The following is a 16726-nucleotide window of genomic DNA, read 5'->3' on the forward strand; positions in this document are numbered from 1 at the left end:
GGGACGGCCGCAGCCCCATGCACAGCCCCCACCCCGAGCGCTGGTTCCGCATCTCCCATTGCCTGGGTGGAGACAGCGTGCAGAGCTGCCTGACTGCGCCTCCACCTAGGAGCCAAGGGACATGTCGCCTTTTCCCTAGAACCGGCTGAGGTAAACACCACCCGGAGCCCGCACTCCAAAACCCCTCCTGCACCCCAACCCCCTGACCCAGCTCTGAGCCCCCTCCTGCACCCAAGCTTGGGGATTGGTCCTGCTTTGAGCGGGGGGTTGCACTAGATGACCTCCTGAGGTCTCTCCCAACCCTGATATTCTATGACTCTATGATTCCCTCCCAGAGTCTGCACCCCCCCAACACCCCAACACCCTACCCCAGCCCTGAGCCTCCCCTGCACCCCAAGCCCCTCATCCCCAGCCCCACCCCAGAGCCCGCACCCCTAGCCGGAGCCTTCACCTCCCGCCACCGCATTCCAACTGCCTGTCCCAGCACTGAACCCCTTCCCCCACCCGTCATCCCCAGCCCCACCCCAGAGCCCACACCCCCAGCTGGAGCCCTAACCTCCTCCCGCACCCCAACCCCCTGCCCCAGCCTGGATCCACCTCCCACACCCGGAACCCCTCATTTCTGGCCCCAGTCCAGAACCTGCACCCCCACCCCAAAGCCCATGTCCCCTCCCACACCCCAACCCTCTACCTCAGCCCAGACCCCTCACACACTCCGAACCTCTCATCCCTGGCCCCACCCCAGAGCCCACACCCCCAGCCAAAGCCCTCACCCCCTCCCACTCCCCAACCACCTGCCCCAGCCCGGTGAAAATGAAGGAGTGGAGTGAGGGTGGAGGAGAGCGAGCGACAGAGGGCGGGGGGAATGGAGTGAGCGGGGCTGGGGCCTCGGAGACGGGGCGGGGCAGGGCCTCGGTGATGGGGTGGCAATGGAAGGGGCCTTGGAGAAGGGTTAGGGCAGGGGTGTTCGGTTTTGTGTGATTAGAAAGTCAGCAGCCCTAACGCTGACTTTCGGGGGCAGGGGGCAAAGCCGGGGGGGCCTGCTGTAGTCTGATCAATGGCTGGAGTTCCAAGTGGTGCCTGTTGGCTCACAGTGGAGCAAGTTCAGCCTTTCCTTTCGAAAACTCAGCCGGGCATTTTGAAGGAGAATCTCAGCTTTCTTCTTCCTTTCTTTCAAGTGAGTCGCTCTAGATTTTATGGCTGTGGGTAAATACTTGAAAATGTGAACTCCAAAGGCTCAAAAACCAGAGAGCAAATCATTTATTGATTTATTAACCTCATGATTTGGGGGGACATGACATGATTTTTGAACATGGGGTGTTGGCCCTACTGCCTCTGCGTCTAACCCTTGGCAGGGGGAAAGGTACTTTGTGGGTTGCCAATTTAGGTTGGACATATTCCTGAAGGTTTCATAACATGACATAATCCTTAATTAAAGATTAATCTTGAATTCATGGAGACACCAAGCCAATCCTGGAGGCTTGGCAACCCTACCTGCAGCACAAGCCGCCTTCTCTCAAGAAGAAACACCTACAAGCGATGTCCCCCAGCTCTGCCCACTCTGTTTTCTTGCTCCATTTTATCATTCTGTCTTCATCACAAATCACCCTTTCCCCTGCCCTGTGGGTCATTCTATCTGTTCCTCTTCCTTACGTGTCTCTCTCCCTCCATCTTTGTTCCTCGTTCTCTGGTCCCACCTGTTTCCTCCCTCCCTTGTTCTCTACCTCATCGTCTGCTTTGCCCACTCTTGATTCATCTCCTACCTAGAAATTTAGCCAGGAGAGTGGGGGTAACCCCCCAATTCTGGCAAAAAGTGGTGTGGGATCTTCAGCAACGAGCCCTGATTGGGATCTCAGTTTTACGGCTCCTCCGGCAGGTGGTCCAGCAGCAGAGCGCCCCCTAGCCCCACTGGCTCAGTATTGACACAAAGGACCTCCAGCTCCTGCATTCCAAGCAGTGCAGGCTGGAAGATTCATAGTTGGCCAGGGGGAAATCAGACCAAATCTGAGTGACATTTGATGAGGAGGTAAACAATCATGAGTTAAAAGGTCTTGCAAAAACAAATCCTCAGGTGCCCACAGATGCTCCTACACATTGGCATTCTCTGACTTCACGGCCTGCTCCTGTTCCTCCTCCTGTTCATGTGTAGATAAAAGCCTGAAACACTTGGAGAGCTTTAATTTTCTCTGCCCCATGCAGAGGTAACAGGATAAATGATCCACACCTCTGCTTACTCCTCTGTGGGGAAAACACACCTGTTCTGCCTTGCTCGAGCCGCAGGGTGACTCATGGGAATGCAAACGTTCTCACTGACCTCCCGAGAGCCACATCAAACACGGAGCCGTGGCAGGAAACAAACCTACCAGACTGTAGGTCACGGCAAGTTCGGCTCTGGACTGTATTTCACCTGCAAACTGTTAACAATACAGGCAGCTCCAGAGGGAGTGCCACCAAAACACCCCCGGTTCAGCTTTGTGTTGACAAGAGCAGCTAAGGACACGGACAATAACAGACCCAGAGCTAGGTTCTTGACACCACTGGTTCCCTAGGGCATAGGTTTCTGGCCCTATGCCCTTTGCAATTCAAATCTGTTGTTGTTATTATTTATTTGGATTTCAGTAGGACCTAACGGCCCCAGTCCACTGTGCCAGGTGCTGTATATCTGTTTGTTATTTATATTACCATACGATTTAGGCGCCCCAGACATGGACTAGCCCCCATTGTGCCAGGTGCTGCACAAACACAACACAAAAGACAATCCCTGCCATGAAGAGCTGACAATCTATCAATGGGATCAGTCTTCACACTGTGCACAGTCTCTTCACAAGCGCACAGTCAACCTGTGGAACTCCTTGCCAGAGGATGTTGTGAAGGCCAAAACTATAACAGGGTTCAAAAAAGAACTAGATAAATTCATGGAGGATTAGGGTTGCCACCCGGCCAGTCCACATTCCGGCTTGTGTGTCCAGGTGCCATTTGACAAGACCTGATATCTGGGTTTTTTGGATCTGGAGTGGAAGAGGTGGATCAGAGGGTGTGGTCTGGGAGAGAGGTTTATCTCACGGTGACACTAACACTTTTGACTGGCTGGCCAGGAAGTACCACCCCCTCATAGCTGAGGACTTCCTGAAACAATCAGAAACACAGATGGACTGGGGCTGCAATTGCTCTCCAACAGTCCCACCTCTGGGACCCACTTCTGGGATTCACAGCATGGCAGTCAGCACGTCCCAGAGCGCATGTGGGTGTCCAGCGCCATGGGGCTGGAATTCCACTCTTGCCCATCATAAATGCCAGCTGCCACGCTGCTGCTGGAGGGATTAGGAGCATTAGATCCCAGGCTGTGATTAGGTCGCTGACGTTCCTTTGTACAGACTAACACCTTTCACCTGGGATTCGGGGCAGGACTGCTAAGGGCGCAGCCGCAGAATGCGCCTGGTCCAGTGAAGCTGCCTGCAGAAAAGAGCATCTGAGTGGCAAGGAATGGCTTAACTGGGCAGGGTAAGGACGCGACAGGTGAAGCCTCTGGTATGGCACTCGAGGTGTATATGTTCTGTATGTGGCTCCTCCAATACATTACGTAAAGAAGAACCCCACTGACTAGACAGTGCCATATAGGCACAACCCTGCGCAGGGCAAATCCACTGCCCATAGGAGTATGAGGCCCAAAGCTTGCAGAGCTCCCCAGCCTGGGCCCACGGCTGTGCCCCACAGGAGGGTGCAGGGTGCCCTCCCCTCTGCTGCTCACCAGCTTTGTCTCTCCACTCCAGTCCTTTCACCACGGTGGTCAGTGTCCACAAGGCTACTAGCCGGGAGCAGACCCTGCACCCTCCAGCAGGCCTGTTTCAGGACGGCATCAATGTGCATTAGGTACCTTTAGTTCCCACCAGCGGGGTCTACACGGGCTGGCTAGAGTGCGACGTGCGAGTGCTGCACAACTCACACACCCCTAGAGCGGACTGCGGCGCCGTGTAGACAACCCCGTCGGTGCCTAAAGGGACAGTTAGGCACCTAAATCCAACAATTAGGCACCACTAGCATTCACAAAAGCCCACTCAGCTGCTACCCTGTAGGCACCTAAAGCCCCTAGGCATCTACTTTCCCACTGTTGAAGTCTGTGAGGCGCTTACACTTGGTGGTGGTGGCCCCTGCGCAATAGCCCAGGAATCAGAGCTCTCACCCGGATCCAAATCCCACCTCTGCCTGATGTGGGGCAGGGCCTCGAACCCTGCTCCCACCTCCCAGGAGAGTGCCCAGGCCCCTGGGGTCTCTCTCCTGGTGAAGCTGTTCCCAGTGGTGCAGAAGCAGGCTGCGGAGCCTGGCATAGCACTGGCCAATGCTCGGCTTTGGCGCCCGTCTCCCGCGGGGGAGTTGCTGCCGTGTTGTGCAGCAGATGCTCGGCTGTGACTTGGAGACGGGGCTGAAGATGCCTCACGCACTGGGCCCTACAGGCTCCAGCATCTGGTGGGCTCATACCCAAGGGACCAGTTAGGCTCTATGATACACACAGTAATTCCTATCTTGGCCTGTAGGGGGCAGTCCAGTAGAGGGGTACAGGATAACCCTGCCCCAGGGTGTTTCTCACGTCTGTTGCCTGGGGTGCCCCTTCCAGGCCGTCCCTATGTTAGAGGGCAGGTTTCCATGTCCGGGGCTCAGTCAAGCAGCCTGGTCTCATTGGGGCCTCACCTCATTCTCCTCCTGTCTAGCTGCAGCGGTTGGATCACATCTGTTATTGCAGGCAGCTCCCCCTGGGAGAGACCATTAGGCTGCAAGCCCCAAACTCCCACCCCATTGACGATGCACGACCTGCCCCAGGCCCTTTCCATGCAGAGACGTCCCTTCGCTGTGGTCAGAACACACTGCCCCCGTCCCAGGCTAATCCCTGGTGGCTGGGGCACTGCACTGCACCATTAGTTCACATTAGTGCCCCATTGAGAGACTTGAAGGGCACCTGCCTCTGTGCTCCTGCTGCAGCTTCTGCAGCCTCCTCTCCTGGCTGCATCCCCTTCCCTTCCTCTGCCTCCAGTTCCCAGGCTGCTGGACCCCTCACGCCCTCTGGCTCCCTAGTCCCCCTCCACTAGGCCGTCATAGCGCCTTCTAGAGGCTGAAATGAATCCCTGCCCCTCCAGGAACGACCCATGGTCTGTCCCTTGCCACCAGCCCGTTCTGAACCGCTACAATGGGCTCTGTGCAGTCAGGGGCGGCCCTAGGCGAGCTGCCAGGAACTGGCGCCCTAGGCAAACCATGCAATCGGCGCCCCCCACCCCCAAGGGCAGATCTAGGCTGAGGTTTTTGGTAAACTGGGAAAAATTTTGCCCCTTTTTTCCTTTTAATGTTTTTTAAGTGTTTGTTTGTTTTTTAAACAGAGACTTAATTATTCGGTTTGTCCATCCGTCCAACCAATGTTTCTGAGATCAGATAAAATAGAGACACACAATTTTCAGAATAGATTTGTACACGACAGCTAGATGATATTTCAATCCGATTTCAAATAAAAATGCATTAAAAATGTTAATTATCATTTTTATTATTACAAATCCAAAATCATCCATTACGCTATCCTGCTTTAACTGCCATTACCACCACATCCGTTATAGAAAGAAATAAGAAAACTCTGCAATGAACTTTAACCTGTATTTACAAAACACTCAGAATAAAAAACACTCTGTGCTCTTAAAACATGACTTTTCTTGCTTTAAGTTTTGAAAATTCAGTCACTGGTTCTTTTAGATCCAGTTTTCCAGCTCTTTCATGCTCTATTGACATTGTGGCAAGTCCAACAAGTCTCCACCATTGTCGAACACAGATATGTTTTTACCAATTTTAACTTTGAGAAGCCATGTTCCCCACTAGCTACGGAAACTGGCAAAGTTAAAAGAGCTATAAAAATGTTTGGAAAACTGTCTGAGTTTATTTTCACAAACAAACTTCAGGAGTGGAATGTTTCTTAAGTCGTCCGGAAAAAGCCTGAATGAAGCTCACTACAGAAATCTGTAGCATCAAAGTCTTCTGAATTTTCATGAGTCAATGCCAACACCAGTTTTATACAAAATTCTCTTCTCTGTTTTGCTGTTTTCTTTTGCAAGCTGTGGATATCATATAGAAAGCCAAATACTGACTCTAACTGCTGCATGTATTGAAATCTTTCATCAACTGAGTCAATAGCAGTATCAAGGACTGCGAAGTAGAAATTCACTTTGAACCTTTGTTTTGGATTCTGAATGGGTGTGTCTCGTCCTTCATACGAAAACTGCTGTTTCTTTTGCCGAATCAGAACCGGCTCTGCTTCAAATTCTGTCGGAAAGTCTATTTCTTCAGCAAGCTCAAGAGAATCTACCAGTGTTCTTTCGAACCCTTCATCACTTCTGAATTCCTCCAGAATATTTTTATTTTGCTGCAGTTTTTGAATAGCAGAATGTACGTTCAAGTTCTTTTCCTGAAGCTGCTTACTAGTGAGGTTAATCTCAAAAAGGATATTATACCACAAAATGAGTGAAAAGTCACAAATTTGAACTTGGAAAGACCATTTGCAAGAGCTTCTGCATCTGAACGTGCCATATTTCCGGATGATCCAATAAAGGTAGTATCATCAGAAAATTCAATTAGGGCATTATAAATGTTTCCAAGTTCATAGTGAAGAGGCTTCAAAGCATCAATGCGACTCTCCCATATTGTCTGACTAAGTGGCTTCACAGTTAGAGAATTCACATGGCGAGTCAGAATCTCCCAACGGCGTGTTCAGCCTGAGACAAACACATAAACACGTTGCACCAGGTCAAAGAAACTGCTTGCCTCCAAACAGCATCTAGCAGCATCATTGACAACCAAATTCAGAGAATGCGCACTGCAAGGAACGAAAAAGGCCCTAGGATTGATTTCCATCATTCTCCTTTGCACACCATTGTCTTTACCCTTCCTATTACTCACATTACCATAGCCTTGGCCACGTAAGTTTTCAACAGATAATGACATTGTTTCAAGCTCTTGTAGAATAGTTTCAGTCATAAATGCTCCAGTTGTCTCCTTCAGTGATACAAAACCCAAAAAATGTTCCTTTATGAGCACTTCAACATTATCTTCATCTGCAGACTTTTCCATATTCACAAAACGAATGATCATCGTCATTTGTTCAACATGACTCACATCTGGTGTACAGTCCAGTATTATTGAAAAGTATTTTGCAGAATGGGCAACTTCTACAATTTTATTTTTAATGGCATTTGCTAGGATTTGAATCAGTTCATTCTGCATATTTTTTCCTAAGTAATGAACCTGTGTTTCATGATTAGTTATTTTACGTAGATGCTCCTTCATGACTGGATCAAACAAAGCTAGGTATTCAACACATTTTTAAAAGTTTCCATTACCTGGAGTATATAATTTTTCATTTCTACCGCAGCTGCGGAATGCTACATTTTGCCCACCGAGAACTCTCACTAAAACTATCAGACGCTCTAATATTTGTTGCCAATATTCTTCTTTTTCCTTGATCACATGTAAATTTTCTTCATCGATAGTTTTCCTTTTTTCAATCATAATTCAAGTTCTTTCCAATTTTGAAAACATTCCAAATGTTCTGTATTTCTTTCATGTGAAGAGAGAATTGAAGATATATTTTTCCAGTCCTTTGAACCATTTTCAGTAAGTGATGTACCAATTGCTTGATTTCTAAACAACTTGCAGCAAAAGCAAAACACAGAGTTCTTCGCCACTGAATATTGTAACCAGTTTAGATTAATTTCTTCCCCATTATGAGTTTCCTCTTGTAATGCTGAGCAGAGAATTTTCTTTTATTTCCATCATTAGGTAAGGGAAATTCATGAACTTGTTCGGGTCCATGTTCCACAAGAATTTGCCGCATGCTGTCATTACATCTGGGCCATGAAGCTGGGTCCCCATACTGTAACTTGTTTGTAACGTCCTGATCCTTTCTTCCAGAATTCTACTTCATTTACTTCAATTTCTGCATGTGTCCGAAGGTGAATACATTTTTTCCACTTCCATATCAGTCTGATGCTGTGAGCTGCCTTCATCTAGAAGTAAGTTTCCATCATCTTGATGTTCCAAACTGCTTCCATGCGGATGTGAGATAACCTTCTCTCCAAGTAAAATTCCTTCATCTGCATGCTGGGAACTGCTTCCATCTTTATTTGGATTAAAGAGAAGATATTTCAGGAAGGATCCCTGCTGTTTTGCTTGGTCCTTTTCCTTCTCAGTCTTTTGTTTACGATACTCAGCTCCGGAGGGTTTTCTTTTTCCTCTTTCTGCCATGGGGCACTTGAATATTGTTATGTACTGTGCTCCCGACTGCAAGCCTTATAGTGTTAAGGATGGCTGTTGCACCACATGGTTGGTGATTTAAACCACATTGCAGCCATTCCAACATGTCTTTTCACTGCTTAAAGGTTCAATAATTAGTAACATACACTCACTTACCTATTAAAACAGTTAGTGACAGCGTTTACATGGAAACAAAATGACCTTTTTTGACGTTATAACCTGACACCAGTTGTTTGGAAAGTAATCCCCTTCCTCACGGTTACCCGCTTGGAGGGGGACGTCATCACTTTCGTAGTCTATTAAGCGTTAACGCTGTCACTTTTCTTTTATGGACCTTATTTATTACATGTGAACCAGTTATAACAAAGAAAAGTTCATAATTATACAGCCCGATAATAACGCTAAGATTTAATAACGCTTAAAGATACTCACATTTTGGATTTATAATGCTGAAAGACATTATTCTTTATTCTTTGGCACCAGGAAACACAATTTTCCACAGTATTCGCTCGATTCTTAACCACTTACCTGCGATGTGTGTTAAAATGACCGTTTGACATGTATCAACTCGTGATATCTCCGCTCTACATTCATTTCTGGCTATGCGACCTTGATGTATATTCGAGTTAGGTGTCACTAGCATTGTAGCTCTTGCCACTGGCGGATGTGTTTCATTATGGCTGAGTTATTGCTTATCAAAATTGCGGAGTGGGTCATCTTGACCCTACGTCGCAAATTGAAAAAAAAATCGCTAAAATATTATTTATTTTTGCAGTAAATAAAAGATTTGACATATTAATAAATTCTCAAAAATGTAGAGAAATTAATTATAATTCCTATTCCCTCTGTATGCACATGGGAATTGAAATAATGACATCTTCCTTATTTTATTTGTATTTTTTTCATCTTTTTCATTTTTTCCCCCTTTTATTTTTTTTTATTTGATTTTTTTCCTCGAATTTGGCACCCCATTTAACTTGGCACCCTAGGCGACCACCTAGTTCACCTATATGGACGGGCCATCCCTGCTTCCAATATATTAAGAAATATGTTAGAAAGAGGCCAATGATCAGTTGTTCTCCATGTCCACTGAAGGGAGGACAAGAAGTAATGAACCTGCAGCAAGGGAGATTTAAGTTAGATATTAGGAAAATTTAATAAGAGTTAAGCTCTGGAATAGGATTTCAAGGGAGGTCGTGGAATCCCCTTCACTGGAGGTTTTAAGAACAGGCTGGACAAACACCTGTCAGAAATACACCAGGGTTACTTGGTCCTGCCTCAGCGAAGGGGGCTGGACTGGATGACCTCTCAAGGTCCCTTCCAGGCCGATATTTCTGATTCTGTTGGGCTCTATTGTAAATGACTGGATAATTATAGTCACTTGAAAAAAAAACCAAGACCCATTTGTCTTGTAACCACCCATTTCGTTGTCACTTTATTTCATTCAATTAAAATTTTTGAAGAAAATCCATTCTATAAACACCTGCATTTTTAAGCACCAGAAAGGTCAGTGAGCCCCTGTCATTCTTACCCTCGCTAACCCATGACTTGAGACCTACTGCTACTCCAGCTTTTTTGCCACCCAGAGTGGCGAAGCCAAAAAAAAAAAAAAAAAAAAGATAAAGCTGCGATCGGCGGCACTTCAGCGGCAGCTCTACAATGCCGCTTCATTCTTCGGCGGTAATTCAGCGGCGGGTCCTTCCCTCCGAGAGGGAGAGAGGGACCCGCCGCCGAATTGCCGCCGAAGAACCGGATGTGCTGCTCCTTTCCATTGGCTGCCCCAAGCACCTGCTTCCTTTGCTGGTGCTTGGAGCCGGCCTTGCTGCTACGGGGCTACATTACAAGACTATGGGCTGGATCCTTAGGTGGTGGAAAGCGGTGTCGCTCCATTGACTTAACTAAAGCTATGGCAATTTATATCAGCTGAGAGTCTGGCCCCATGACCCCAGTGGAGTTACACGAGGGATGAATTCGACCCATAGGTTTAGTTTTACATAGAAGACTGGACTTCACACTTCTTTCCAGCTACAAGTTTCAACCTGCAGTCTACAAAAGCAATCAGCATTCCAGCACAGTTTAATAGTGTAATAAATGGGTTAGCGCATTCATGTGCACCACTGCCCTCTACTGGATGGAATCCAAACTACTCAACTTAAAATTTATTATTTCGGGGGTGCCATATTTACATACTACCTTATTAAAAAACGTTTTGGCCACTACCCTGATGCTATTATTTTTAGTAGGAAATGCTTCACTCATTCTGAAAAGGAATTAATTATTACCAATAAATACTGGAATCTTTCCTTACTTCTTGGCAATTTATTAATAAAATCAATTTGAACCCTGTGCCACGGCCCAAGCCTTCGTTGGTGCATCATGGGTTGCCAGTGCAGAGGACAAGCCTCGTCCTGAATGTACCGCACACAATTCCGCACCCATATTTTAATATTATTCTTTCCAGGGGTCGGCAACCTTTCAGAAGTGGTGTGCCGAGTCTTCATTTATTCACTCTGATTTAAGGTTTCACGTGCCAGTAATACATTTTAACATTTTTAGAAGGTCTCTTTCTATAAGTCTATAATATATAAACTAAACTATTGTTGTGTGTAAAGTAAATAAGGTTTTTAAAATGTTTAAGAAGCTTCATTTAAAATTCAATTAAAATGCAGAGCCCCCCGGACCGGTGGCCAGGACCCGGGCAGTGTGAGTGCCACTGAAAATCAGCTCACCTGCCACCTTTGGCACGCGTGCCGTAGGTTGCCTACCCCTGATTCATACACTCCCATTCTGCTACTTGTTTTAGCCTTTTTAAAGTCCCTTCCACTTTTTCATGCATAAACTGATGGGCTACATCAAGTAACTTCTGGTTTTTTGGAACATGGTTAGGGTGATTTGCAGTGCCATCTGTTGGCTCAGATGTGTCAGCACAGACATTGTCGGGCTATAGTATCTACCTGATTATTCCAGGCGGTTTTTATACCCGTTTCTTTACTGTGTGCCCTTGCATGTCGCCCCTTTAACTGTTTAGGGTTTTTTGTTACCCACTGGTAAATCTTTTTTTGAATATGCAATTTTTTTTTATTTGCTGCTTTTCACCTGTTCCTATACCAATGCTGTATCCAAAACTGTATTCCCTTCACACAAAAATCACTGTCAGCATAAATATATACGGGCTGTGGAGAATTTTCATATTGCCTTCAAACCTGATAAATTGTGTGAAGCTCGGCATGCTGAGCTGATCCATGATCTAAATGTCACTGAATGACTTCCTCTTCTAAGTTAATGGCAGCGTATTTTACACCCCTTTTCCTTTTTACTACCATTGCACTCCCATCAGTAAACCAGACGTGCTTTTCTTGACCCACAGTATCTAATTCTTCCAGTGGGGGGCCTCTACCAAGGCAATTCTTTGCTTCAGAGTGACCTCTGGACATTCATGTTGGGTTTTTTTTTATATTAGGGCATGTGTTACCATGTCCAGCTTGGACACTGTTTCTGTTGTCATCCCTGTTAACTAAAATAAGTGTTCATTGGGCCATTCGGGTGTTTGAGACTTTACCTCCCATTAATCTTCCTGATAAAATGTACTTTAGAGGACTGTGGGTGCTTTGAATAGTACTAGGGGCTGTTCCTGTAAGAGGCTGAAAAACTGGTACTGCCCATTTGTCCGCCCCGTGGCCTGTTCTGGTGGGCACAGGATGGCACCGTGAAGTGTTTGGTTCAGGGCCTTCAGCATTGACTGCAGGCTTTGGTACCACATCTCCGTCAGGTTTCCCACCTCCATGTCCTCGCAACTCCCAGGAAACTTTCTGCCAGGATAAAGGGGGAAAAGTGACTTCAGTAAGGCCTCACTGGGGCATAGGGGGACACACGTACACAGTAAAGAAAGACCCACTGCAACGAGTCTCAGAACCTGGGTTAACTACCTGGGATTGCGCTGCAGGGCTACATATGGCAGTGTAGACGTCCGGGCTTGGGCTAGAGCCTGGGCTCTGAAACCTGGCGACGGGGAGGGTCTCAGAGCCTGGGTCCGACCTGAGTCTGGATGTCTACACTGCTAGTTTTAGCCCTGCAGCACGAGCCTCAGTCAGTTGACTCGGACTCTGAGATCGCAGGTTATTTCACAATGCTTTGAGGGAACTTACAAGTCACACAGCATCACTGCTGCAAGCCAGGCCCTGCGGTCATGCTGGCTGATTAGCACCAGTGTACAACTTGTGCATATTGGTGAGATGGAATCAAAGTGCAGCTCCCAGATAACATAACATTGTGATGTCACCTTCCCCCGAAGGATCCCAGGGGGCTGGGGCCGGAGGGGGTAAATAGAGCCCACTGACAGTAACTGCCTCTTTAGGCCTGGTGGGACAGGAAGCTATTAGGGTTCAGCACAGCTGGAAGGATTTTCCCCCATCATGTCTCTGTCTCCCACTCTGCGCTACACCAAAGCTCTGGTGATCCCTCACCAGGTGGGAGCCTCGGCAGAGGTTCTCCTCGTATTTCTGTTCCCTGCTTTGCACCGCCCCTCTGGTAGCCACCCTGGGGACTTTCCCTCGGCCAAGAGTGACAAGCTACAGATCGGTCCCTTCCTTCCCCACCCGGGGGTCTAGCTTCAGCCTGCCTTCTGAAGGCCCCCGGAGCAGAGTGCAGCACAGAGGAGACCATCTGGCAAGGTCTACACCTCCATCCACATGGCCCCTGTAACTGGGTGATCACCAGTGCCGACAACACGCTCCCTTCATTGTGCTCCCAGCTGGGAGGGGCACCGTGGAAGACCCTGGTTAGACAGACGCGCTATCAGCCCCTGTCCATCATGTGCTGGGGCAGCCGGAGAGCAGTCATCCCTGGGGGCCTAACCCCATGTCAGGTAAGCCAGGGTAAATTCTTTGTACTTACACAGCATCTCCCATCCAAAGAGCGAGACAAAGGGGCCATGTGGTGTTGGCATCCGTTCCGTTGTGGAGATGGACAGGTACCGAGATCCCCAAGGTCACACAAGAAGTCACAGACGTCCACAGATAAGCTCCCTCAGGGCAGTCACCCTCAGAGAGGCCAGAGACCGAGTAGGCCTGCAGTGTGGGTAGCCCAATGGTGAGGTGGGGCGGAGGAGCTGGTCCCGTTGCTGCCTTCACAGGGCCTGTCCTGTGGACAGACAGAGGATGAGTCTCCAGGGCTGTCAATCAGGCACCATCATTTAGTTAAACTAAACATTAAAGTGGGAGAGCTCTCTGGGGCAGGTACCACCTTCTTGGTTCTGCGTCTGTACAGCGCCGAGCACAACGGGGCCCTGATCTTACACGGGGCCCCAGTTTAACCCATGCCATGTGTGGCTCTCTGCCCCTCTCTAGTGGCTCAGCCCCAGAGATTTCAGATGGTGCCACAGCCATTTTGCTAACGGATCTGTTCATTTCACTCAAGCAGTGGAGACTGACGCTCTTCGATTCAGAGCTTCAATCCCAGCAGACAACCTGCCCGGGACACTGTCACGCGAGGCACTGTTGTAATGCAACAAAGCAACCACCTGATCAAACCACCCGAGATTTCAGAAAAGCTTTCCGCTTGCTTAGGGGCTACGCTGTGAGTCTGCTCCGGTTCTAGCTGCTCCCCAGCCCGGAGCTGGTCTCTCCTTCCCAACATGTCGGGAAAGGATGTAAAAGTCAAACGAACCGAACAGTGACTCTGGGGAAAGGTGAGCCCCTGGCGTGAGTGGAGGTGCAGGGAAACCCTGAAATAAGGGGGGTGGAAGTGTGAACACAGGGGCCTTGTGGGAGGGGAATGGAGAGATGCCAGGAGCGCCTGGCGTGTGCAATACACTCATCCCACAGCAGCACCAAAGCGTGCGCCCCTCTAATTAAACTGCCCCCCAGAAACACTGCAGAGTGGGGCAGCGTTGGGCACTCAAAGCTCGAGCTAGGGAGTTAGTCACAGCTAATTGCCAGGGGTTGATCCTCCTTCCAACTACTGAGTGAGGCCGAACACCCTCGAGTCCCAAGGACTTGTGGAGCATGGAGGAAGCTCCCGGGATCAAGCCCGTGGTACTAATTGGGCCTAGCTGTGAGCTCAGCTGTAAGGAGTGAACGTTCCTACAACAGCACCACACCTACTGTAATAAATGTTGATGGGGAAAGGTGCAAAGGGAAGCCACAGAGAGGGAAGGAGTCCAAACAAAAAGGCCTGTTGATATAGCTCAGGGACTGTGTTAACGCCATGCCCCGTAACCAAGAGAAGGGTTGGACCGAAAATCAATGGACCAAAATTGGTGTGTCGGAAATTAGGTCTAATTGGTGAACAAATTCACGAGGGAAGAGCTGTTGACCCATTGCATCCTTCTGGGGTCCTCAAAAAAACCCAACACTTTTGGGAGGAGTGTGGGGGGGAGAGTCAAGAGGATGAAACTGGCTGCCAACAACCGCTGGCTGAGAGACCGGAGAACAGGAATGGAGTGAGATTCCCCATCACGGCTGCCACCCCCACCAGCTCCTGGGACCCAGAACCCACCATGACACTGTTAGGTCTTCATTGTCCTGATTCTCAGCAACGTCCCGACAGGGCCAGGCCAAGAGAAGGACCCAGACTCAGGCCACATCTACTCTACAGATCTGTATCGGGATCACTACATCACTCAGGGATGTGAAAAATCCACCCCCCTGAGTGACGCACTTCTACAGACCTAGCTCCTCGTGTAGACAGCGCGATATCGATGGGAGATCTTCTCCCGCCAACATAGCCACCGCCTCTCGGGGAGGTGGATTAACTACGCCACTGGGAGAAACTCACCTGTCGGTGTAGGAGCGTCTTCACGTAAGCGCTACAGCGGCGCAGCTGTGCCGACGCAGCGTTTGAAGTGTAGACCTGCCCTCAGTGCTGCAGGTTTTGATTTCAGCCCTGGGGCACAGCGTTCTGGCTGGCCAGGCAGTTGCGTGAGAGCAACGGGGGCCCAAGCAGTGCAGGCCCTTGTGCAGCTGCACAGGTCGCACAGACCCACGACGGTCACTGCTGCTCTGGCCGAGATTCCCCTCCACCACACAAGGTCTGTGCCGGTCAGCTGATCTGCACAGGATGGCCTTGCGGCTCAAGCGCAGCGCCAGGGCTCAGGAGATCTGGCTTCTATTCCCCGCGCTGCCACAGAATGTCCCAAAGCAAGTCCTGTAGCCGCACTCTGACTCAGTTTCCCCATCTGAGACCCAGGGATAACAATACTTCCCTGCCACGTAGGGGCACGGCGAGGCTTAATTCACTAAAGTTTTGGAAGCGCTTAGAGCTCCATCAGTGGTCAGGCCGAATTGAAGTGTGGTGTAAGCAGGTCTAACTCCTGCTCTACTGCAGAGGCTCACAATTGCTCTATTGCTGCATTGCAAGGAGATGGCTTTGGCAGATTACACCCGGGGGTGGGAGGTGCCAGCAGTTAAGGCCTCCTTTAACCCCCCGAGAAGTTTCACCTGCTCACGCGGATGCTGCAGCCCTTTGTTCCTTCCCAGACAAACGATGGCAGCTGCCCATTGTTCGGCCCCTCACCAAGGCTGTAGCACAGAGGTGGGCAAACTACACCCCGCGGGAACATCCTGCCCGCCCTTGAGCTCCTGGCCAGGGAGGCTACCCCCGGTCCCTTCCCCGCTGACCCCCCTCCCCCACAGCCACACCGCCGCAGCGTCCAGACATGCTGCTCTGAGAAGCATGGTAAGGAGGCCGAGGCCAGGGGGTTGGATAAGGGGCGGGGGATCCCGAGGGGAAGTCAGGGGACAGGGAGCAGGGGGCGGTTGGATGGGGCAGAGGTTCTGGGGGGCGGTCAGGGGATGGGGAACATGTGTGTGTGGGGGGTGTTGGATAAGCATGGGAGTCTCAGGGGGTGGGGATAGGGGTCAGGGGACGGGGAACAGGGGGGGTTGGATAGGTGTGGGGTCCCAGGGGGCCTGTCAGGGGGCGGAAGTGTGGATAGGGGGCGGGGCAGTCAGGGGACTGGAAGCAGGGGGGTTGGATGGGTGGAGAGTTCTGAGGGGGGCAGTCAGGGGGTGGGAAGTGGGAGGGGGTGGATAGGGGGCGGGGGCCAGGCTGTTTGGGGAGGCACAGCCTTCCCTACCCAGCCCTCCATATCATTTTGTAACCCCGATGTGGCCCTCGGGCCAAAAGGTTTACCCACCCCTGGTGTAGTAGAACATCTGGTGTGGTTATTAGTCATGTGAAAGTTACTAGTGACCCCCCCTTAACAGAGCAGCCTTTATGTCAACCAGTGGCCATTAGGGGGAAGCAGACACTTCAAGTACACAGTAGCCTGAACTTTTCAACTGTCTTCCCTTCAAGGCCTTAAGGTAGTTGGAGCTGGTCCCAAGCCGGTTTTCACTGACCAGATAGCAAAAGCACGGGTCTGACAACCACCAATCAAGTGTTAACACTGCAAGGACCTTTGTCTGAATGTGTATAAAGGATCTGTAAAATGTGTGTAGGACAGAGT

General features: G+C 49.6%; 1 pseudogene; it reads left to right on the forward strand.

Annotated features, from left to right (window-relative positions):
* LOC128845213 (zinc finger protein RFP-like) overlaps positions 1-16726 on the forward strand; it is a 246325-nt pseudogene that overhangs the window by 63359 nt on the left and 166240 nt on the right.

This window comes from Malaclemys terrapin, chromosome 11 (genome assembly GCF_027887155.1).
Source record: "Malaclemys terrapin pileata isolate rMalTer1 chromosome 11, rMalTer1.hap1, whole genome shotgun sequence".
Taxonomy (NCBI): Eukaryota; Metazoa; Chordata; order Testudines; family Emydidae; genus Malaclemys; species Malaclemys terrapin.